This window comes from Bos mutus, chromosome 8 (assembly GCF_027580195.1).
Source record: "Bos mutus isolate GX-2022 chromosome 8, NWIPB_WYAK_1.1, whole genome shotgun sequence".
NCBI classification, from domain to species: domain Eukaryota; kingdom Metazoa; phylum Chordata; class Mammalia; order Artiodactyla; family Bovidae; genus Bos; species Bos mutus.
In genome coordinates this window covers 12,253,676-12,279,904 of record NC_091624.1, presented here as the reverse complement: position 1 = coordinate 12,279,904, position 26,229 = coordinate 12,253,676, and the positions used below count along the sequence as shown (strand labels likewise).

At 39.4% G+C, this 26,229-nt stretch overlaps 1 long non-coding RNA gene across 1 annotated transcript; it reads right to left on the bottom strand.

Moving 5' to 3' along the window:
* Nucleotides 1–1,793: 1,793 nt before the first annotated feature.
* On the bottom strand, nt 1,794–25,124 carry LOC138988949 (uncharacterized). Its single transcript, XR_011465219.1, has 3 exons — nt 25,028–25,124; nt 18,989–19,072; nt 1,794–2,251 (listed from the first exon to the last, which is right to left on the bottom strand). It is a non-coding gene; the product is annotated as an uncharacterized lncRNA (long non-coding RNA).
* Between the last annotated feature and the right edge of the window lie 1,105 nt (nt 25,125–26,229).

Below are 26,229 nucleotides of genomic sequence, written 5' to 3'. Positions count from 1 at the left end.
AACCTGAATCACCCTGGCTTCCTAGGATTTGGGGCTGGTGCAGGGCTGCAGGGTGTGACAAGGGAGAGCGTGGGAGGGGGAATGATGTGTGAAGTGGAAGATTGGGTTCTGGCAAGAGGAGTGCCTGCTCTGAAATTTTCATAGCAGAATAATTACACTTGAAACTTTGCTTTTACTTTTCCTTAAAATGCATGAGGCCACATGACTGTTCCAGTCATTCTTGCTGTATAAAAATTATTCCACGATTTAGTGGTATATAAACTACAATGGTTTGGTTTTGCTCACAATTTCAAGAGTCTGGAATTTAGGAAAGATTCTCACTTGGGGTCTCTCATGCAGATGCATTCAGATGTCCACCGAGGCTGCAGTCATCTGAAGGTTTGCCTGGCTGAACATCCAAAATGGTGTAATCACTTAGCTGGCGAGTGCGGCTGAACTTCTGTTGGGAGCTCCACTGGCTACTCACATCCTCTCCAGTGTGGCGCTCTTAGGTAGTCGAATTTCTTATAGGGTTTCTTCTCTCCCATGATAAAACATGGCTTCTTTATCCCAAGAGGGAAATGTGGAAGCCCCATGGCCTTTTCTGACCTTGCCTTGGAAATGACACAGCGTCACTTCTGAGGCATTCTCTGAAATACCAAACGAGTCACTAAGGTAAGCCTGGATTCAAGAGGGAGGAAGTACGGACCCCACCTCTTAATGAGCTATGCCAAGCAACTGATTCTCTATAAACAATTTTTAACCAATTTGACAAATTGTTTCTTTCTTCCCTGGTATGTCCCACTTGGGATATTGTTTCACTTGTTCTGTGTTGAGATATTTACTCCTTACTTCATGGGGTATATTGCTAATTCTTAGTGGTTACCTCTGAAGTTTATTTGGTGTTTATGGAAGACTCTTCCCTCCAAAATTCACTGCACACTGAAGGCTGAGGCCACGAGATGCTCTGGCTCCCTGTCTCCATCCTGAACTGACTCTGTCAGCAGCATTTTTTCATAGGCAACTCTGTCTTTTCCAACCCAGTGACTGGAATAATGAACAAATATGCTCCTTTGGATTCCTCATTATATGCCTTTAAGATGCCACAGTGCTTCTTTTGAAACACCATTCATCATTTTCCTAGAGTGAATATGCCACTCATATTGTCATTTGATCACTTCATACCAATGCGAGGTAAGGGGTAGTTACTAAGTCAGTTTGAGCTATCTGTACTTAATTCCACCAAAATTTATCTTATGGTATCAGAATAATATATAGAATTACTCACCAAAAAAAAAAAAAAAAAACAGATGTGAAAAAAAAGACTAAACAAGCTCTTGAACTAAGCCTGGCTCATCTCACAAATTTGTATGCTGAGTATGCTGATTATGGACCCTGTCCATACACCACTGAAGTCATAAAAATCATTACAGTGTCCTGGGATTAGCACAGACACCAGTGGCCTAAGTAATTAAAAGGCAATCAGCATAAAAAAGACTCTTGGATTTTGATGGAGGTCAGTCTGACATGATTTTAATAAGTGGCCCCATTGCTTTAATAATCTATTTCCTTCTTCAATATTAAATTTATAAGAAAAATGAATATCTTTAAAAGAAGCCTTGAAGATTTAATTTTCATTTTCCAGATTTTCTTTAGGGGAAAAAATATTTGTTTTCACAATATATTGCTTCACAAAATGGTTTTTTATAACATCTAAACTGTTTAGATCGCTTTGGGACACATTTTATGTCTTTTAAAAAACAATAACAACAGCTGAACCATGTATTACAGTAATTTTGTGACCCCCTGATTCTGTGTGCTGTGGGTTTACAAATGGTTTCTTTCACATTGCCACTGTGAAATTTTTTCTAACAAATCTTGTGAAACATAATGAATATCTGTATATGGGATGTAAGGGGCCAGGTCAACCTCCAAACTTCATTATGTGATCAGTTATTATTTCTTAAATATTTATTGAACATTCACAGTGAAAATATGCATGACTGTGTGGCATGAAAGACCACCAGCCTAAGACAGGACCAGCTACTGGATGGAGATAAATAAGCAAAACCAGTGTTCCATGTCTGTAGCCTTATAAGAGTACTTGCTGGAGCTTCATTTTTGCTTCTTCTCACCTCTTCTTCCCTAGGGCTTTTGGTTCTCAGCAAAACTCCTAGATGACTCCAGAAATCTCTCTCCAGTGGCCAGGGCACCTCCTTATACCACAGCTGCTGTCTCTCCCAGACCCTGTTACTCCCACTGGTCTGCAGTCCTGGGCAGGAGAAGCAGCAAAAGTCAGTGAAGCATCCCCATCCCCAAAACGGGTTGCACTTTTAGGCGAAAGGTGGCTACTCCAGGAGCACCTAGGTGCCACTGCATGTGTCTCCTACATTTCTTTTTCCTAGGATGAGGCATATCAGAAGTCTCTAAAGAGGAAAGAACTTTCTACTGTTTATCAAAGCTAAGAAATAACTGATCACATAATAAGTGGGAAAAAATTGAAGAAGAAGTAGAAAAAAAAAGTTTTTTTCTTTAAGCTGAGAACATGGATAAGCTATGAGTGTTACAGTGGTTGATCTGCTAATTCCTTATTGCTCTGTCTATTCTAGATGAAAAGATTAGTAATTCTAGAAACCAGAGTGAAGTTCAAATGCCTAGGAGTTTGGATATTTTTTACTGTAAATAATTTTAGGAAAAGTCCACCTCTGGTATGCAATGAGCTGGAGATATTTTTCATGAAAAATAAAATAAGAATACCTTTTATTAATATTGGTATTGGTTTTTAAAATTTACAAAGAGTAACAAAATACATTATTCCATTTGATTCTCAAAACAAAGCAGTGAAGTAGACAGGAAAATGATACTGTGATCCCCATTTTAAATATGAGGAAATTGAAACTCAAAAATCATGAAGCCCCTGACCAAGACCTTATAAATAGTAAACAGTGATATTTGGATTTGATCTCAGTTCAATGTATTTTCCATTACAACATAATGCCCTATATATAACTCTCTCTTTTTTTCCCTAGAAAAATGAAAGCACTTTGGTTTTAAAATTTTAAAAGGTTGTTGGATTTATAGGGGAAAAAAAATTTCCTTTTTAAAATTGCATGAATAATAGATCTTCACTGGAGAAAAACAAGAGAAAAACTTGAAAAGGGAGAAAAATCTCTGGGTTACAACCCAGAGATAATAATACCTTAAATTAATAACTTGGTGTATTTTCCTTCAGACTATTTCCTATGCAAATTTTCCCATAAATAACTGCATATTTGCTTACAAAAATTGTATCATTTTTATAGACTGCTTTGTGCCTTGCCTTTTGTTCTTAATGTATTTGAACTTTCTATGGTTAGTTGGTTAAAACTAAACAAAATAATGGTTAAAAATACCATTATTTTGATAACCACATAATATATCATAGCATATCTTTATTTAAACAAGTTCCTAAAATGACATATTTAGACTGTTTCCAAATTTCTTATTACAAATAAGTAATGTGAATACTAAAATCAAATTGATTACATTCTTTGTAGCCAAAGATGGAGAAGCCTGTATACAGTCAGTAAAAATAAGACCTGGAGCTGACTGTTGGCTTAGATCATCAACTTCTTATAGCAAAATTCAGGCTTAAACTAAAGAAAACCAGGAAAAACACTAGACCAGCCAGGTATGACTTAAATCAAATCCCATATGAATTCGCAGTAGAGGTAACAAATAGATTCAAGGGAGTAGATCTAGTTAACAGTGTGCCTGAAGAACTATGGACAGGGTCCATAATATTGTACAGGAGGTGGCAAACAAAACCATCCACAGAAAAAGAAAAGCAAGAATGCAAAGTGGTTATCTGAGGAGGCTTTATAAATAGCAGAAGAACAAAGTGAAGTGAAAAGCAAGAGAGAGAGGGAAAGATACGTTCAATTAAATGCACAGTTCCAAAGAACAGATAGAAGAGACAAACAGCACTTCTTCAATCAACAGTGTTTAATAATAGAAGAAAACAACAAAAAGGAAGGACTAGAGATCTCTTCAGCAAAGTTGAAAACATCAAGGGAGCATTCTACCCAAAGATGGACACAAGAAAGGATAAAAATGGTAGAGACCTAGTAGATGCTGAAGAGATCAAGATGAGATGGAAAGAATACATGGAAGAACTATATAAAAAAGATCTTAATGAACCGGTTACTATGACGGTGTGATTAGTCACCCAGAGACAGACATTCTGGAGTGTGAAGTGAGGTGGGCCTTAAGAAGCACTTTGGTTAATAAAGCTAGTGAATGCAATGAAACTCCAGCAGAACTATTCAAATCCCTAAAAGACAATGCCATCAGGGTTTTGCATTCATTATGTCAGCAAATCTGGAAGATCCAGCAGTGGCCACAGAACTGGAAAAGGTCGATCCTCATCCCATTTCCCAAAAAAGGTAGTACCAAAGAACATGCTAACCATCATACAGTCGTACTCATCTCCCATGCAAGTAAGGTCACGCTTAAAACCTTGCATGCTAGGCTTCAGCATAATGCGAACCAAGAACTTTCAGATGTTCAAGCTGGCTTTAGAAAAGGAAGAAGAACTAGAGATAAAATTGCCAACATTTTCTGGATTATAGAGAAGGGAATTTCATAAAAACATCTATCTCTGTTTCATTGACTACGCTACAGCCTTTGACTGTTTGTATCATGACAAACTGTGGAAAGCTCTTAGAGAGAGGGGAGTACCAGACCATCTTACCTGTCTCCTGAGAAACCTGTATGTGAGTCAAGAAGCAGCAGTTAGAACCCTGTATGGAACAACTGATTGGTTCAAGATCGAGAAAGGAGTATGACAGAGCTGTCTGCTGTCACCCTGTTTGTTTACCTTAGCACATCATGAGAAATGTCAAGTTGGATGCGTTACAAGCTGGAATCGATATAGGGAGGAGAAACATCAACAACCTCAGAGAGTCGGATGATACCACTCTAATGGCAGAAAGCAAACAGGAGCTAAAGAGCCTCTTGACAAGGGTGAAGGAGGAGAGTAGAAAGAGCCGGCTTAAGACTAAATATTAAAAAAACTAAGATCATGAGATCCGGCCCCATTACTGCATGGCAACTGGAAGGGGGAAATGTGGAAGGAGTGATAAATTTCCTCTTCTTGGGCTCCAGAATCACTGTGGACAGTGACTGCAGTCATAAAATCAGAAGATGATTGCTTCTTGGCAGGAAGGCAATGACCAACCTAGACAGTGTATTGAAAAGCAGAGACATGATTCTGCCAACAGAGGTCCGTATAGTCAAGCCTATGGTCTTCCCAGTGGTCACGTATGGTTGTGAGAGCTGGACCATAAAGAAGGCAGAACACCAAAGAACCGATGCCTTCAAACTGTAGTACTGGAGAAGACTCCTGAAAGTCCTTTGGACAGTGAGGAGATTAAACCAGTCAATCTTAAGGGAGAGCAACCCTGAATATTCACTGGAAGGACTGATGCTAAAGCTGAAGCTCCAGAATTTTGGTCATCCAATGCGAACAAGCAACTCATTAGAAAGTCCCTGATGCTGGGAAAAACTGAGGGCAGAAGAAGAGGGTGTCAGAGGATGAAATGGCCAGATGGTATCACCGATGAAATGAACATGAACTTGGGCAGACTCCGGGAGATGGTGAGAGACAGGGAGGCCTGGCATGCTACAGTCCGTGGGGTTGCAAAGAATTGGACGTGACTGGGTGACTGAATAACAACAACAACAAATGTGAATATTTCCTTAATAAACTTCAGACAAACCAGAATTAAAGAACATTCAGCAAAATAATCACCTTTACTCCTCAAAAAAAACCCTGAGGTTCAAGGAATGTAAGGAAAAAATGAAAAGCTGCTCCCAAATTAATGAAGATTAAAGAGACTGAGTTTCAAATATTTTTCAAGGTACTGTAAGATTAAAAATATTTTATTTTCATGTTTATGTATTATTTGTGTGAAAAGTATTATCATCTATTACAGCACAATATTATATAACTGACTGTGTTAATTGGATACCCAGGCTAACTTTGTCAGATTTACAGACAAATTGGATTTATGAACATGCTCTTGGAACAGAACTTGTTCATATATAGGAGATTTACTTTGTAGAAAACCCTAAAGTCTCCACCAAAAAGCTATTAGAACTAACACATAAATTCAGCAAAGTTGCAGGATATAAGATTAATATACAGAATTCTGTTACTTTTCCATACACTAATAATGAACTATCAGAAAGAGAAAACAATTTAAAATCACATCAGAAAGAATAAAATACCTATGAATAAATTTAACCAAGGTGGTCAAAGACCTGTCCTCTGAAAACTATTACAACAACTGATGAAGGAAATTGAAAACAATACAAAGAAATGGAAATATACCATGTTCAAGGATTAGAAAAATTACTTTTGTTAAAATGTCCATACTACTCAAAACAATCTATAGATTTAATACAATCCCTATCAAAATACCCAGGACATTTTTCACAGACCAGAACTAATTCTAAAACTATTTGGAACCACAAAAGACCCTGAAATGCCAAAGCAATCCTGAGGAATGAAGAACAAAGCTGGAAGGATCACATCCCCTGACTTCAGACTGTCCTTCAAAGCTACCATAATTAAAACAGTATGGTACTGGCATAAAAACAGATGCATAAATCAATAGAACAGAACAGAGAGCCTGGAAATAAGTCCCCACACTTCTGTGCAATTAATGTACAATGAAGGATGCAAAAATATATGGAGAAAGTAAATGGAGAAAAGACAGTCTCTTCAATAAGTGATACTGGGAAAATTGTAGAGCTCCATGTGATAGAATGAAATTAGAACACTGTCTCATACCATATGCGAAAATAAACTCAAAATGGATTAAAGACCTAAATGTAAGACTTAAAACCACAAGAATCCTAGAAGAGAATGTATGTAGAATACTTTTGACATAAATAACAGCAATATGTTATTTAGGAACCGTGAACTTCCTGATGTTCAAGCTGGTTTTAGAAAAGGCAGAGGAACCAGAGATCAAATTGCCAACATCGCTGGATCATCAAAAAAGCAAGAGAGTTCCCAAAAAACATCTATTTCTGCTTTATTAACTATGCCAAAGCCTTTGACTGTGTGGATCACAATAAACTGTGGAAAATTCTGAAAGAGATGGGCATACCAGACCACCCGACCTGCCTCTTGAGAAACCTGTATGCAGGTCAGGAAGCAACAGTTAGAACTGGACATGCAACAACAGACTGGTTCTAAAGAGGAAAAGGAGTCTGTCAAGGCTGTATATTGGCACCCTGCTTATTTAACTTATATGCAGAGTACATCATGAGAAATGCTGGGCCTGAGGAAGCACAAGCTGGAATCAAGATTGCCAGGAGAAATACAATAACCTCAGATATGCAGACGACACCACCCTTATGGCAGAAAGTGAAAAAGAACTAAAGAGCCTCTTGATGAAAGTGCAAGAGGAGAGTGAAAAAGTTGGCTTAAAGCTCAACATTCAGAAAACTAAGATCATGGCATCCCGTCCCATCACTTCATGGCAGACAGATGGGGAAACAGTGGCTGACTTATTTTTCTGGGCTCTAAAATCACTGCAGATGGTGACTGCAGCCATGAAATTAAAAGACGCTTACTCCTTTGAAGGGAAGTTATGACCAACCTACTGCTGCTGCTAAGTCGCTTCAGTCAGGTCCGACTCTGTGCAACCACATAGATAGCAGCCCACCAGGCTCCACCGTCCCTGGGATTCTCCAGGCAAGAACACTGGAGTGGGTTGCCATTTCCTTCTCCAATGCATGAAAATGAAAAGTGAAAGTGAAGTCGCTCAGTCGTGTCTGACTCTTTGTGACCCCATGGACTGCAGCCTACCAGGCTCCTCTGTCCATGGGATTCTCCAGGCAAGAGTACTGGAGTGGGTTGCCATTGCCTTCTCTGATGACCAACCTAGACAGCATATTAAAAAGCAGAGACATTACTTTGTCAACAAAGGTCCGTCTAGTCAAGGCTATGGTTTTTCCAGTGGTCAGGTATAGATGTGAGAATTGGACTATAAAGAAAGCTGAGCACCGAAGAATTGATGCTTTTGAACTGTGGTGTTGGAGAAGACTCTTGAGAGTCCTTGGACTGCAAGGAGATCCAACTAGTCCATCCTAAAGGAGATCAGTCCTGGGTGTTCATTGGAAGGACTGATGTTGAGGCCGAAACGCCAATACTTTGGCCACCTGATGTGAAGAGCTGACTCATTTGAAAAGACCCTGATGCTGGGAAAGATTGAGGGCAGGAGGAGATGGGGATGACAGAGGATGAGATGGTTGGATGGCATCACCGACTCAATGGACATGAGTGTGAGTAAACTCCAGGAGTTGGTGATGGACAGGGAGGCCTGGTGTGCTGTGGTTCATGGAGTCACAAAGAGTCAGACACGACTGAGCAACTGAACTGAACTGAACTGAACTCCTAAGACAAAGGAAACAAAAATAAAATAAATAGAAGCTAATTAAACTTAGAAGCTTTTACACAGCAAAGGAAACCACTGACAAAAAGAAAAGACAGTCTACTGAATGACAGAAAATATTTGCAAGGATATGACCAAAATATATAAACAGCTCATATAGCTCAATATGAAAAAAAAAAACAACCTGATTAAATAATGAGCATAAGACTTTAATAGAAATGTTTTCAAAGAAGACCTGCAGGTGGTCAACAGGCACATGAAAAGATGTTCAACACTATTAATCATCAGAGAAATGCAAATCAAAAACCACAATGAAATAGCACCTCACACCTATCAGAATGGCTATCATCAAAAAGACAAGAAATAACAAGTGTTGACAAGGATGTGGAGAAAAGGGAACCCTTGTACCAGTTGGTGGGAGTTGTAAATTGGTGCAGCCACTGTGGAAAACAGTATAAAAGTTCTTAAAGAAACTAAAAATAGAACTACTCTATGATCTAAAAATTCCACTCCTGGATATATATTTGAAGAAAATGAAAATACTTATTCAAAAAGATAAATGTACCCTAATGTTCATAGTACTATTATTTCGATAGGCAAGATAGGAAACAATCTAAGCATTCATCAACAAATGAATGGATAAAGTTGATGTGATATATACCTACACAGTAGAATATTACTCAATCATAAAAGAGAATGAAATTCTGCTTTTTCCAACAATGTGGATGTACCTACAGGGTATTATGCTTAGTGAAATATGTCAGACAGAGCAAAACGAAATACTTTATATTATCACAAACACGTGGAAACTAAAAAATGAAACAAATGAATGACTAACAAAACAGAAACCAACTCATAGATATAGACAACACATTTGTAGTTACCAGTGGGGAGAAGGTAGCGAGGAGGGACAAGACAGGGTATGGGATTAAGAGATACAAACTACTATGTGTAAAATAAATAAACATCAAGGATATACTGTACAGTATAGGGAAATACAGCCACTGTTTTGTAATAACTTTCGATGGAATATAATCGATAAAAACACTGAATCATGAAGTTGTACACCTGAAATTAATACAACATCCTAGATCAACCATACTTCAATTTTTAAAAGAGAAAGGAAGTTCTTTTTATACCACTCTTGTAACTTTAAGTTTGAAATTATATCAAAATTTAACGTTATCTCTGACAACCACTAGGAAGACTACACAAGTGATATGCACAAAAATTTGACAAAAGATAAATCAAGATGGAATCCTAAAACATGTACATGGAACCCACAGGAAGGTTAAAAAAAGAGAAATATAGGAATCAAACAGAAACAAATACAAAAATGCCATCCTAAGTTCTAGCATATCAATAATTACCCTCAAAGTAAATATCTAAATACACCAGTTAAAAGACCAAAATTGGCACAGTAGTTTAAAAAAAAAAGATCCATTAATCTGCTATCTACAAAAAACTCACTTCATATATATAAGAATATAGATATATTGAAAGTAAAAAAAAAGGAAAAAGATATATTATGCAAACATTAATCCAAAAGTTAAGCCCCCAAAAAAGTCAACTGATGTTTAAAGCAAAAGTAATAACAACGTATGGGCTGAATAATTACATCCTGGGTAAAGGGTTTCTCTAGTTAATTCTTTATACAGTGGGATATTGATTGGTTACATTATAAAATGACTTCCAAGTGTAATAAATTGAAATCAGTCTTTTTTGACTACAAAGAAAGCAGTATAGTTGGAAATATTGACCATCTATAACATTACTATAAAGGCAACAGATTAAAATTTCACTAAAATATGCTATTGTTCCTTTAATTACAACTTTAATTACAAATACTACTTTCAGTTCAGTTCAGTTCAGTTCAGTCGCTCAGTCGTGTCCAACTCCTCATGACCCCATGAATTGCAGCACGCCAGGTCTCCCTGTCCATCACCAACTCCTGGAGTTCACTCAAATTCACATCCATTGAGTCGGTGATGCCATCCAGTCATCTCATCCTCTGTCGTCCCCTTTTTCATCCTGCCCCCAAACTCTCCCAGCATCAGAGTCTTTTCCAATGAGTCAACTCTTTGCATGAGGTGGCCAAAGTACTGGAGTTTCAGCTTCAGCATCATTCCTTCCAAAGAACACCCAGGGCTGATCTCCTTTAGAATAGACTGGTTGGATCTCCTTGCAGTCCAAGGGATTCTCAAGAGTCTTCTCCAACACCACAGTTCAAAAGCATCAATTCTTCGGTGCTCAGCCTTCTTCACAGTCCAACTCTCATACCCATACATGACCACAGGAAAAACCATAGCCTTGACTAGACAGACCTTTGTTGGCAAAGTAATGTCTCTGCTTTTGAATATGCTATCTAGGTTGGTCATAACTTTCCTTCCAAGGAGCAAGTGTCTTTTAATTTCATGGCTGCAGTCACCATCTACAGTGATTTTGGAGCCCAAAAAAATAAAGTCTGACACTGTTTCCACTGTTTCCCCATCTATTTCCCATGAAGTGATGGTATCAAATGTCATGATCTTTGTTTTCTGAATGTTGAGCTTTAAGCCAACTTTTTCACTCTCCTCTTTCACTTTCATCAAGAGACTTTTTAGTTCCTCTTCACTTTAAATTTGGCTTAATTAAAAATCTTGATTTTTTTATTTGGTAAAATCTCAATAATAATATTTCATCTCACATGCTAGTAAAGTGATGCTTAAAATTCTCCAAGCCAGGCTTCAGCAATATGTGAACCATGAACTTCCAGATGTTCAACCTGTTTTTAGAAAAGGCAGAGAAACCAGAGATCAAATTGCCAACATCTGCTGGATCATGGAAAAAGCAAGAAAGTTCCAGAAAAGCATCTATTTTTGCTTTATTGACTATGCCAAAGCCTTTGACTGTGTGGATCACAGTGGAAAATTCTGAAAGAGATGGGCATACCAGACCACCTGACCTGCCTCTTGAGAAACCTGTATGCAGGTCAGGAAGCAACAGTTAGAACTGGACATGCAACAACAGACTGGTTCCAAATAGGAAAAGGAGTCTGTCAAGGCTGTACATTGTCATCCTGCTTATTTAACTTCTATGAAGGGTACATCATAAGAAATGCTGGGCTGGAGGAAGCACAAGCTGGAATCAAGATTGCCGGGAGAAATATCAATAACCTCAGATATGCAGATGATATCACCCTTATGGCAGAAAGTGAAGAAAAACTAAAGAGCCTCTTGATGAAAGTGCAAGAGGAGAGTGAAAAAGTGGGCTTAAAGCTTAACATTCAGAAAACTAAGATCATGGCATCTGGTCCCATCACTTCATGGCAGATAGATGGGGAAACAGTGGAAACAGTGGCTGACTTTATTTTTCTGGCCTCCAAAATCACGCTGATGGTGATTGCAACCATGAAACTAAAAGACGCTTACTCCTTGGGAGAAAAGTTATAACCAACCTAGACAGCATACTAAAAAGCAAAGACATTACTTTGTCAACAAAGGTCCATCTAGTCAAGGCTATGGTTTTTCCAGTGGTCACGTAAAGAAAGCTGAGCCCCAAAGAATTGATGCTTTTGAACTGTGGTGTTAAAGAAGACTCTTGAGGGTCCCTTGGACTGCAAGGAGATCCAACTAGTCCATCCTAAAGGAGATTAGTCCTGGGTGTTCATTGGAAGGACTGATGTTGAAGCTGAAACTCCAATACTTTGGCCACCTGATGCAAAGAACTTACTCATTGGAAAAGACCCTGATGCTGGGAAAGTTTGAGGGCAGGAGGAGAAGGGGACAACAGAGGATGAGATGGTTGGATGGCGTCACCGACTCAATGGACATGGGTTTGAGTGGACTGCGGGAGTTGGTGATGGACAGGGAGGCCTGGAGTGTTGCGGTTCATGGGGTCACAAAGAGTCAGACATGAGTGACTGAACTGAACTGAACTGAAAAATATATGCCAACAATAGCACAAAGAAAGGGAAATGATCACATCTCTCCTGAAGAGCCTCCCATTTCACTAAAAGTCCAAGTTCTTACAAAGTTCACACATCTGTATATCAATTGTCCCATTTCCTTTGTGACTTCCTCTCCTGCTATTCTTACCCCCTGCTCACTGTGTTCCAGTCATACTAACCAGTTAGGCTACTCCTAGAGAATCCTCTCTGGAGAAGGCAATGGCACCCCACTCCAGTACTCTTGCCTGGAAAATCCCATGGACGGAGGAGCCTGGTAGGCTGCAGTCCATGGGGTCGCTAAGGGTCAGACACGACTGAGCGACTTCACTTTCACTTTTCACTTTCACTTTTCACTTTCATGCATTGGAGAAGGAAATGGCAACATACTCCAGTGTTCTTGCCTGGAGAATCCCAGGGACAGGGGAGCCTGGTGGGCTGCCGTCTATGGGGTCACACAGTCAGACACTACTGAAGTGACTTAGAAGCAGCAGCAGAGAATCCTGAGCAAATTCCCATCATAGGTCCTGAGCCTTGGTGGCTCCCTTGCCCAAAAGGCTCTCATACCCAGATGACCAGAGGCTAACCCAGTTCTAAATGAGGCCCATCCAGACAACTCTATTTATAGTTGTAGTTTGTACACTCATCTCCAGCCCTCTTGCCCTCTCTTTTTTTCATAGCATTTATCATCTTTTAACATACTATATTATCTCCTCGTTTAAATTTATAATTTATTTTGTAATGAACAAAATGCTAGACTATAACCTCCAACAGAGTATGGATTTTTGTCTCTTTTCTTGAAAAATGTGTCCCAAGTCCACAGAACAGTGGCTAGTATATAAATGTTTATTTGTTGAATGTATAAATAAATGAAAGAACATTTTAAGGCCGGGGGAAAGAGAGTGATGTTTGAGACAGTACAGATATTATTCTAAGAACCCAGAGCACAAAAACAGAAGACATGGCCTAAGTAGGCGGTTCAGACTCATTTTAGCCTTTTGTATAGAGTATCCTGATGAAAATGGTACTTTAAGAATATCAGTAGAGCAAAGGTTAACAAGTTTAATCTCAAACACAAGTCCATTTTTCACAAAGAGGAGACCAAGTAAGTGAAAAGGAACACACAGTTTTGCGTCAGTCACATCCAAACTGCACATCCTATTCTCAGAGTCACCTTGACAGAAGAACAACATTCTGTTTGCACAAAGCAGCTGGATGTGTGTGTCTATTATTTCCCTTTTATTCATTTTTAAAAAATTCATTGCACACAAAATGCTAAAGCTAAGGGATTTGCAGACCATCCATTAGAGATAAGGAATACCTCGCTGCTGTTTGTTCATTTTCAACTCTCAGACATCTGTAGCCATAGGTGTCACCCAGAGTGTAAATGTAAACAGGTCATTCAAACAAGGAATTCAGGTAGAAAATGGAAATCACTGAAGTACCATTAACGCCCACGCCAGCTTGCTTCATCTGGAAACGAGGCAATAGGTACCCATCATCTGAGCCAGTGGTAACAGGACACATTAGGTTGTTCTGTCCTTCCGCAAGCTTGCTGGCACCTTCCCAAATGAAAACATAGTCAACATTCATGAACCAGCTCAGATGTGATCTCCCGTTTGTGAAGACTCAATGATCCCCACAAACGAATATCTGGCTTTACTATAATTTTAGCCTCCTAGCACTAGGTGACGCTAGAGGTAAAGAACCTGCCTACCAGTGCAGGAGACGTTAAGAGAAATGGGTTCAATCCCAGTGTTGGGAAGATCCCCTGGAGGAGAGCATGGCAACCGACTCCAATATTCTTGCCTGGAGAATCCCATGGACAGAGGAGTCTGGTGGGCTACAGTCCATGGGGTCGAAGAGTGGACAGGACTGAAGCAATTTAGCATGCACACACAGCACAGCACTATAATGATACCTGCTTATAGCACTTACCTCTGATTTTATATATATATATATTTATATATATATATATATATATATAGGACAGAAAAAATTGAGAGTACTCTGACTTAAATTACACCAAATCTACAGATCAATTGATGAAGTTTGTCATTTTTATGATTTTGAAACTTCCAACCCATGAACATGGTATGGATTTTAACATTAATTTAATAATATATTTCAATCTTGTCCTTAAAAGTTTTCAAATATTTGGTGTATTTATTCCTAGATCATTTATATTTTTTCACTATTTTAAATAATACATTTTCTACAATTACATTAACTGTTGGTTGATGGTATTACATAAGGCAATACAATTGATTTGTGTATACTGATTTTTGTACTAAGCAAACACCCTAAATTCTTTTATTAATTCTAATTTTCCTATAGTTTTTGAATTCTCAATGAAGGTAGTATTTGTGAATAATGATAGTTTTGTTTCTTCTTTTCAAATCATTATGCCTTTTTTTTTTCTTTCTTTTTCTTACCTAATTAATCTGGCAAGGATTTCCATTTTAATACTATACATAAGCCATCATTGGAATCTCCTTTATCTAAAAAGAGATGCCATTTTTTATGTTTAGCCATTAAAAATAAAGTTTTCCCTATCCTTTTTGAAGCCAACCTTTTTAAAATTACAGTAGTCTTCTATGCTGCTGCTGCTGCTAAGTCGCATCAGTCGTGTCCAACTCTGTGCGACCCCATAGACAGCAGCCCACCAGGCTCCCCCGTCCCTGGGATTCTCCAGGCAAGAACACTGGAGTGGGTTGCCATTTCCTTCTCCAATGCATAAGAGTGAAAAGTGAAAGTGAAGTCGCTCAGTCGTGTCCGACTCTTAGTGACCCCATGGACTGTAGCCCACCAGGCTCCTCCATCCATGGGATTTTCCAGGCAAGAGTACTGGAGTGGGGTGCCATTGCCTTCTCCGAGTCTTCTATGACTAGTTTGCAAACCATAAAGAAATGTTCAATTTTATTTTTAAAAATTCTACACTATCAAAATTATCATATTTTACCTCATTTTATTTGTAAGCATGGTGAATTACAATTACAATAAAGTTTCTAGTATTTGAAACATTAGACTAACCTGGCGTTCCTTTAATTAATGCAACTGAGTCTTGATAAGTTAGTTGGTTTTTTTTAGGATTTTTGCATCATGGTCATGAGTACGATAATGTATAATTTAGTATCCTTGTCAGATGGTGGTATTATGACTATGTTAGCCTCATATCAATCATATTCCATTGTTTTTGTTTTTTAATTGCTAAGTCATATCTGACTCTTGTGCAATGCCATGGACTGTAGCCACCAGGCTCCCCTGTCCATGGGGTCTCCCCAGACAAGAATACTGGAGGGGGTTGCCATTTCCTTCTTCAAAGGATCTTTTCGACCCAGGGATTGAACCCATGTCTCCTACACTGCAGGCAGATTCTTTACCCCTGGGCCACTAAGGAGCCCATGTAGCATTAGAAATTAAAGCCTTATCTCCTATTTACACTTATGTGCTCAATCATGTTCAGCTGTACAGACTGCAGCCTGTCAGGCTCCTTTTTCCTTGGAATTTTCCAGGCAAGAATACTGGTGTTGGTTGCCATTTCCTCCTCCAGGGGATTTTCCTGACCAGAGATCAAACCCACGTCTCCTGAGTCTCCTGCATTGCGGGCACATTCTTTACCACTTGAGCCATCAGGGAAGACTAAAATTAAGTTTATACAGTTAACACTTTAAACAGACAGCATTTCATGTACATGAAGGACATAGGATTAACTCAAAAGACATAAAAATGTATAGAGAAAGTTCCACAAATTCCTTAAGAGCTATGAAATTAAAACTATTTTAAATAGTGAATTGAATTTCATTTAATTAATGAAAACTAGTTTAAATAGAGAGATGTACCATGTCATGGATTTAAAAACTTAAAATTGTAAAGATATAAACTCCTCCAAGTTGACTGATAGACTTATTGCAAACTCAGTCAAAATCCAGCAGGTTTCATTGTGAGAGTTAAGAAGAAATAAAGATCTAAGAATATCCAAAATATTCTTGAAAAAGTTGGGAGGACTTGCTTGACCAGATATCAAGACTTATTATAAATCTATAGTAATCAAGATGAGCTTCCTAGGTGGCACTCATGGTAAAGAATCTTCCTGCCAATGCAGAAGACACAGGTTCAATCACTGATGCAGGAAGATCCCGTATACCTCAGAGCAACTGAGCCCCTGCTGCTGCTGCTGCTGCTGCTAAGTCGCTTCAGTCGTGTCCGACTCTGTGTGACCCCATAGATGGCAGCCCACCAGGCTCCCCTGTCCCTGGGATTCCCCAGGCAAGAACACTGGAGTGGGTTGCCATTTCCTTCTCCAATGCATAAAAGTGAAGAGTGAAAGTGAAGTCGCTCAGTCGTGTCCGACTCTTTGTGACCCCATGGACTGCAGCCTACCAGGCTCCTCCATCCATGGGATCTTCCAGGCAAGAGTACTGGAGTGGGGTGCCATAGCCTTCTCCGAACTGAGCCCCTACCCCACAACTATTGAGCCTGAGCTCTAGAGCCTGGGAACTGCAACTACTGAGCCCACGTGTCACAGCTATGGAAGCTCCACGCCCCTACTCTGCAAGCCCATCCTCTGCAACAAGAGAAGCCATCACAATGTGAAGTCTGTGCAGCACAGCTAAACAGTAGCCACTGCTCAATGCAACTAGAAAAAAAGCCCACACAGCAACAAAGACCTAGCACAGCCATAAATAAATAAATAAAATTATTTTTTAAAAATGAAGATGAGACTCTGAAATCTAACAAACCTAGTTCTAAATCCAACTCCATCTATCAGCCTTGTGACCCTCTGCTGGTTAATCAACTGTTCTAAAAGTCAGTAGTTCTAAACTTCACCACACTTTGAATTCAGCTGGAGAACTTTAAAAAAAATACAGACACCCAGGTTCCACTTTCAGGGTTTCTGATTTAACTGGTCCAGATGGACGGTAGCCTGAGTACTGATAGTTGTAAAAGTTCCCAGGTGATGGGCTGAGAGCTACTGCTGTAAGGCCAGTTACCCTATCTGTGAATCGGTGATGATAACGCTAATAATAATAGCTTATTGGAAGGTTGTTATAAAGAGAAAAATATGACGGTGCCTGGGATTCAATAACTTTAAACTCTTACTAAACTGCTCACTCTATTAGGTTTTGAAGTTTGATTGAAACGTATACTGAAGAGTCACATAGATGATATTTTTAAGACATAGGATTTGATGGCAATCTGTATGCAAAGGAATTAAAGACGAGAACCCCAGTTGGCATGCTCAGGGTAGGCAGGTGGGGGGAGGGGCAGGGGAGGAGGCACTGGGAGGGGGCAGCAGGGCAGAGAGAGGACAGGACGTAGAAAAGGAAGCAGACCAGTCTTTTGACTTCGGTTATCTGGACACAATCTCATTTACTCTCTGTTGTAATTTTCCAAGTTTATACAAGCAATTCAAAATCCAGTGAAAGGCTTGGCTTTATGTTGACTGGCCTTACTGTGGGTGGAATCTTAGCAATGCTGGTGTCTTGTAGATATAATGTTCTCTTTGTTTGAAGATTTTGTTTTCTAACCAAGGAAATGATTAATTAAGCATGGATTCTCCCATCCCCCTCTATGATATTCTGAACAGCTGGTACTTATTTGGGATATGATAATGATTTTGCTTGGAATCCATGGTGATAAAGTATTTGTTTACTATCATGAGTGTATTATATTCATGTTATATGATTTTCTAAACCAATCAATAATCTTGCATTAGAAATTTACCTTCATGCAAACAAGATTTTTGAAAATTTACTTCTTAAACTCAGACATCAAAAAAAAAGATTCTCTAAATCATGTAATGAGTTAGGTACCCCCAAGTCCTAAAAAAAATAGTGTGAAATATCTATAATTCATAATAACATTAAATTTTCTTTAGGTAAATCGATCTGGCCTTTTCAGAAACTACTTTTATTGAAATAGGCATTATATTTATTTCTGTAAAATGTCACTTAGCAAATAAACACTCAAGTAGAATGACCACTAAAATAATGTGAAGAAGAGATGCCTTAAACAAGGGAGGCCCTTGTGGGGGTGGTGAGAACCATTAAGGGAATCTGTTGACTGGCTTGGCTCCCAGCTAGATTCCATCTAGACCACCTGTCAAATGCCAAGAAAAATAAGAGCATTCTGCAGAGGCCGGTATCTCCAGCTCTCTCCTCTGACCACCCTCCTTCCTGACCCCTTGACCCTCCCTGCAGGAGCTGCTTTGAGCAACTGTGCCCAGCACCTGGGAGAGAACTCTGCAGAGGCCAGCAAGTCAGCATTCCACCAGGAGCACTGTGGCTAGAGCTCAACAAATTCAGCTGTGATCCTTCCACGCCCTCCATCCAGGCCTGCACCCAAGCCCCTCCTCTTCACTACTGAACATTACCCTGAAATAACCCAGTCTCTCTTCTCATCCTTCCCCAGTTGCTCCCTACTCTTCCCTCTTCCATGCCTCCCATCTGTAAGGCTCTCCACTGTGCCTTGAGAAACTCCCGTTTCTATAAGGAACTAACTCCCTTTGGTCTACAAACAACTCCTTGAGCATTCCCCCCAAATTATTAACAAATGAAATTATTAGCTTTCTTTCCAAACCTTATTTCATTAGACACCAACCTTAGATCACCCCCTAAATCATCCAGACACCCACCTTGGAGTGAATATGACCTCCTCTTCGCATTTGACTCCCATATCCAATCTGTGGCCATGTTTACAATTCTAACTATGTCCTCACCTAAATGATTTAAAAAGAAAACGGCAGTATTATTTTATTTATTGTGTTTTTACACTAGAATGCTGTGTTCTCCATATCTTAATTTGTTAATTAAGAAATAATTTCCTGTTGAGTGATATTCAGATTTTTGACAGCAGCACAAAGTCTTCAAAGAATCTCTTATTTCTCACCAAGAACCATGTATCCTAGTCATATCTGAATAGTCTCCATTGTACACATTCACTCCCAGACCTTTAATTATATTGTTTCCTCATTATATGGGATGCTCTCAACCTGGAGTTGTCAAGGTTTTTTGGAGACTTGGCTGCTACTATCTGCTTTTACACCCATGTCTCCAGCATTTAGCACAATGCACAGAAAGAGCTCAAGAAATGTTTGTTGTATTAAAAAAAATAATAATAAAAATAAATTACTCATTCCTTGGTACAGCATGTTTTCTTTAGGTTGATGGTCACCGTAGAAACAAATTCCTCAGTTTACACTGACTGGCCAAGAAAAGAGAAGATATGAAGAATGACAAGGAAGAACTCATGACAATTGTCATGCTGAGAAAGAATGAGAAACTCTTAGATTCTTCTTTCTCATGGGGTTAAAGAACTGTCAGAGGTGGAGTGAAGCAACTGCAAATAGTTTGCTTCCCTATTAATCCTTCAGGGGAAGAAAACCTGTTCTAAGTAGAAGATGGAACAGCTGCTGCTCTACCAAGTGCATTCCACAAAAGTCACAAGAAAATTGATGAGAATTCAAATACTCTGATAACAGTAGGAAGAAGCTGCCAACAAAAAACACCAGGAGAAGAGAGTTGGAGACTTTTAGAGAACTCAAGAACAAAACCACATGTGTCAGAATGACCCAGTAAACAGAAGTTAGAGAAGATGGCATCAGATGCCCCGTGATGTTTATGTGGAGTGTAAATGTTGAACGGTTAGGAAGTTAAAATATAACAATCTCCTCTTTCTAGACCCCCACCTAGGTTGATTTCCAACACCTTGGATGAGATCATTTACCAAGAGATAAAGCCCTTTGTGTTTGCTCCTTAGGAGTTTAGTGATTAAGTTCATTTAGAAAATGAGTGAGAGGCTTTGGAGAGGATAGACATTCCTGGCAAAGAAATGTGCAGACTCTTGGAGTAGCTAGATCTTCGTGGGGGCTAAAGAAGCCCCCTCCTTAGAAAAGGACAATATTTTGCAATACCTACCTGCAATGAAGTCACCGGGTACTTGTTAAAAATTCAGATTTCTGGACTTAAACTCTTTTTTACTGAATCAAGGTTTACACACAGAGCAGTAGCTCAGTGTCGAATAACTAGGATGTTTAAAAAACAAGAAAAAACAAAACTAAACTAAACTCTCCTCTCCAGGTCTCATTCAGATCCAAATCAGATCCACTGGTTTACGCTTTTGTTAAAGTCTTTCATTTCCACACACAAAGATACGGTTTGTGAGGGTCAAATGCTTTTTAGCAAGTTTCCCTGCTGACTACCACCTGGCTCAAGTCTGAGAAGAGGCTTAGAGGTGAGCCAAAAGCTACCTGCTTGGAGGTTTCTCTTCTCTGAGACCATCCTCCCTTGATCTCAGGTCTGAAGAACTGCAGGCAGGAAACCCCTCCTAAGGTCCAGAGCCTCTGCCTCTCCTCTTGCACAGAATTGTTACCTTGAAGTTTGTGCTCCTAAAAACTCCTTATATTTATCATGTTATCCCATTTAGTTTTCTCTTCTAGCAGATTTATGCATTTTTTTGATTTTGCTATCTAATTACTGTAATATACTCTTCCTGCTAAGCTCTAATTACTAAATTTATAAAAATAATTCATCATCCTTGTTTTCAATTTAGTGATAATGCTATTACAGCAAATATTCATTACAGCATCTAGGTGGTGAATTTATTCATTTTCACTGTCCAGTCTTTTTTAAATATCCTGTATGTTTGAAGTTTTTCATTAAAAAATATTATTGGGAGGGGAACGAATTCCAAAGGTACAGAAGCTAACAGAATAAAAAGTAAATTCTTCCTCTCTTCCTTCACTTACTTCAATCTAACTCCCAGAAGGTAATCACTGTTAATAATTTCTTATTCATTCTATCAGAAGTTGTCTACGAATATACAAGAACGTTTTCCTACTTATGGTATATATCATATGACATAAATGCATAAAAGCATAAAAACAAGTCTGAACCAAGCTGAACTTGCTTTTTTTAGTTATCAGCATATCAGAGATCAGTCCACTTTTTAGTTACTATATAAAATTCCTTTTCTTGAATATACATAAATTTGAGCAGTACCACATTGAGACATATACAGGCGATACAGGTAGTTTACAGTTATATTTTGTTTACACAGTTATTTGTTTCATTGACACACACATACGCACACACGTCACAGTGACATATCTACTGCTCTCTTTTTATGTTCATCCGGTACTTTTACAGGATAAAATCCTGGAAAGGAGAATAATAGGTCCAGGTTTGCATTGAAATGTTTTAAGGTATTACAAAATTGACTCCAAAAAAGTCACACCAATTTAAATATCTATGGAGTGTCTATTTTCATATATTCTCAATTATATTTTCCAACTTTTTAATCTTTACTAATATAATATGATGCTAAAGCTGAAACTCCAGTACTTTGGCCACCTCATGCAGAGAGTTGACTCATTGGAAAAGACTCTGATGCTGGGAAGGATTGGAGGCAGGAGGAGAAGGGGACAACAGGAGATGAGGTGGCTGGATGGCATCAATAAGTCTGAGTGAACTCCCAGAGTTGGTGATGGATAGGGAGGCCTGGCGTGCTGTGATTCATGGGGTCGCAAAGAGTCGGACACTACTGAGCAACTGAACTGAACTGACTGAATATAATAAAGGAAAAAAGAACTCCGATTTAAATTTCATTTCTTTAAAAGTAAAAGAAATGAGTATCTTTTCACGTCTGCCATCTGTTTAGGGTTTTTTCCATACATTGCTGACTCATGTTCTTTACCTAAATTATATTACAGTTTTCAGCTTTTCTTGTTGATTTATTTAAAAGCTCTTTGTGTATTAAAGAAATTAACCTATTTGCCATGTAGCCATAAAAAGATTCTGCCAGTCAGTCTTTGGCCTTTTTATCTTATTTGTAGTACTTATTTTCATTGTAGAAGTTAGGAGTGAGCTTTTACCACAAAAAGTTTCTTATGATCATTCAAACAATTAGTGATCATCACAATGAATTGGAACAACACATAAAAATACTATATACACTTACATATGAAATCTAAATACAAACAAAAACTGAATTCACGGATACAGAGAAAAGATTAACAGTTGCCAGAGGCAGGCAGTGAGTGAGGGAACTGGGTGAAGGTGGTCAAAAGGTAAAAACTTTCAGTTACAAGATAAATTCTGAGGATAAAGTGTATGGCATGGTGACTACAGTTAACAATGTGTGTGTGTGTGTGTGTGTGTGTGTGTGTGTGTGTGTGTGTGTGTGTGTTAGTTGCTCAGTCATGTCCGACTCTTCCCAACCCCATGGACTGTGGCCCACAGGGCTCCTCTGTCCATGGAATTCTCCAGGCAAGAATACTGGAGTAGGTAGCCATTCCCTGCCCCAGGGGATCTTCCCAACCCATGAATTGAACCCACATCTCCAACATCTTAAGCAGATTCTTTACCATCTGAACCACCAGCGAAGCAGAGAAGCCACAGTTAACAATACTATATTGTATATTGGAAAGCTTCTTTGTATGTATGTGTGTGTGTGTGTGTGTGTGTGTAGACAGACAGACATATAGAGTTAGATACATACATGTATGTAAAACAGATACAGATATATAACAACCTAAATGTTTTGTCCACCTATATAATGAAATGGCACCCCACTCCAGTACTCTTGCCTGGAAAATCCCATGGACGGAGGGGCCTGGTGTGCTGTGATTCATGGGGTCACTAAGAGTCAGACACGACTGAGCGACTTCACTTTCACTTTTCACTTTCATGCACTGGAGAAGGAAATGGCAACCCACTCCAGTGTTCTTGCCTGGAGAATCCGAGGGACGGCGGGGCCTGGTGGGCTGCCGTCTATGGGGTCGGACACAACTGAAGAGACTTAGCAGCAGCAGCAGCATAATGAAATACCACGTATCCACTTAGAAAGTGTATTGTAGTTTGTTACAAGTAAAAGCAGTTTACAAACTAATATGTACTTACATATACATAATGCTTTGCAATTTACAGACTACATCCTGCCATGTGAGACTTTCAAATCTGAAATATGTCACTTTTACCATTCTGTAGACAGTAAAACTGAGAATCAGGAGCCAAGGAATTTCTCTGAATTCACTGTCAGTAACTGTGAGATCCAGGACTCACACTTTGAGTTTTTCTAATCCTAAGACACTTGATATTTTCACCTTATCATACGGATGAAGAAGAATAACAAGAATATCCAGCAGTATTCATAGGCAGTGATATTTCTTCAGAAGTATGTGGATTAAGTCTTTTGAATTACAGTTGTAGTAGCACACATCATGAAATTATACATTAATTCTCAAAATTCAAGTTCAAATTTTCACCATAATTCTAATGTACACATTTTACTGCATTTAAGCACATTCAAATTCCATCTTATGTGTTACAAAAGAAGTACTCAGTAGGGAATGTGTCTGGTGACACAGACCAAAATGATCTATTACTCCCTGTCACTTCTGAAATTATATCTATAAATGACTAATGTATCACACAGTCCTAACTTGGGACCGTTTCAACATTAAGACAAAACTGAATTTTTCCCTCTGTCAGTTGGATTTTGTTTTCCATGGAAAGTTAAGCAGGAACACTTGCTGCTAAATGTCCCATTAGCATTTCCTGACCTTCTCCACAGTCGGCCTGCAACTGTGAACCTGCTGTGGCCACTGAGACACAAAAGAGATGGAAAAAGCCACTTAATGTCTGGAGTGGCCCAAAATGCCGAGGAACAGCCAAAGCAGGCGGGGTAAAAGATGAAATATAAATTAGTAGGGCCTGCTGGGTGACAAGAAATGAGAGACTCCAGGAACCTGAAGACCTGGTTCAGGTTCGTATCTGAACCCATACCATCAACTTCATCCTGCAAACCCTACCCACCCCCCACCAAACAGAACAAAACACCAAAGACACTTCTGGGAGAGCTGGTGACATCATATGTATTTACAAATCTCCCCCCCATAAAACAGACTATAATTTTTTTTTAAAAAAAGGAAGCACAATTATTGAACAAAAGTAGTCCGTGGAAAATTTCCAGCCTCACAGTACACTTCCACATCTATTGCATCCACATGTCACTGTTGAAAGAATTGTGCAGTGGAATGGAAAAAAATGGAAGAAAATTGAGGGAAAACCCCAATATTCTCTAGTTTGGAGAAACAGATGTCTAGGGGGTGGGAGATGGGGATAAGAATAAATGCCCACTTACAGCCACTCCCCCTGCAATCGATATTTTCCTTTCTATAAAAACAACATTCTGAGGCCCTAGGTATGAATGGGCAGGAGAGTTTCTTCTGACCAACAGGTGTTGGGAACAAGGAAGGTGGCTCACCCACCTCCTTTTCCCAGCCCTTTTCTCTTGGCCTGCCTCTGCCGCAGAGTCTGAAAAAGGTAATGACTCCCTTCCTTTGCTTCCCAGCAACCAGGAGTGTGGCAGGAGACACACTCCAACCAAAGAAAAGAAGGCGGAAGTCTCTTGTGCTGCCTCTTCCTCTCCCCCGCTCCCTCCTGGGAGACATGCACAGCCCGGAGGTGCAGCAGACCTCACAGAAAGCAGCAAGGCGGAGAGACAGCAGGAGCTGCACCTGTCGGCATCACTGAGTCACCCTACCAGTCCTGGACAGACCACCCTGGACCTTTTGTTTTCTGCTTAAGCTACAGCAGAGTTGCTAATGAGTACTCAAAATTGAACACAATTTTAATACAACTAAATATCTTCTAGAGCCAAGCCCCTTTCTTACCGAGTGCCAACACCAGGAGAGCGGTGCCAGAAAAGAGGCAGGAAGACACAGCAGGGGGATTCTAGGAAGAAAGATACATGATCAAATATGAGATGAGGCAGAGAAGTGGAGAGGAAATAAAGAGGGCACAGATATAAGAGATCCTCAGAAAAACCACACCCAAGTTTCCTCTTTTACTCCCAACCCAAGCAAAATGAGAAAAGGAACATAAGTATGAAAGAACCCCTGCATTCATGCTAAAAATTAAGAAGGATGCTTTTGTATGGCTTCCAAATGATTCTGATAAAATCAGACAGAAAGACAACAAAATCTAGAGACAACACTTACAGTCCTCTAATAAGCAAAAAAAAAAAAAGGAAGTAAACAACATTCTGGCAGAGCCCTACTAACACTCACAAGTGTGGAGGGGAAAGGGCTGGGAGGAGGACAGCAGGGAACAGAAGGGACCACTCGTTAGAATCACAGCTGTGGACCAGCGCCATTCAAAAGCAGCTACTCAAGGAGATCCTGGGCACCATGCTCATATTCCATCAAGCAGGAGCAGGCAGTGTGGCAAGACTTCTCCCCAGGGAGGCATGCCTTCTTTTTGAGGCCCTGGGAAGCAGAGCAAGAATGGAGGACAGAGAGAGCCATGCCTGTGGAGAGCTGTGTACAAAGAGTCAGCTTCAGAGAAAGAAGGTGATGAATAACACTAAATTCTTACCCATGTGATAGTCCAGGACCCTGCTCCTTTTCTTCTCATCTTAATGTTCTGGTAATGTAAATATAGGGCTTCCCAGGTGGTGAGAGTGATAAAGAACCCACCTTCAATGCAGGAGACAGAAGAGATGTGAGTTTGATCCCTGGCTTGGGAAGATCCCCTGGAGTAGGAAATGGCAACCCACTCCAGTATTCTTGCCTGGAGAATCCCACAGACGCAAGAGTCTGGAGGGCTACAATCCATGGGGTTGCACAGAGTCAGGCATGACTGAAGTGAGTCAGCACGCAGTGTAAATATATGCCATCAGTCCTCCAGCTTAAAATTATTATCATCATCAACAGATATATAGAGAAGAGATCAAAGGATAATTCAGTCACCCGGTTTGTGGTTAAACAGGTAAACACCAAAAGTAAACAGACCTCTCTTTGTTTGAGAAGATAGAAGAAAAAAAGGAGCCTATGAAATATATGAGTCTATGAATATGAAAATATTCTGCAGAGGA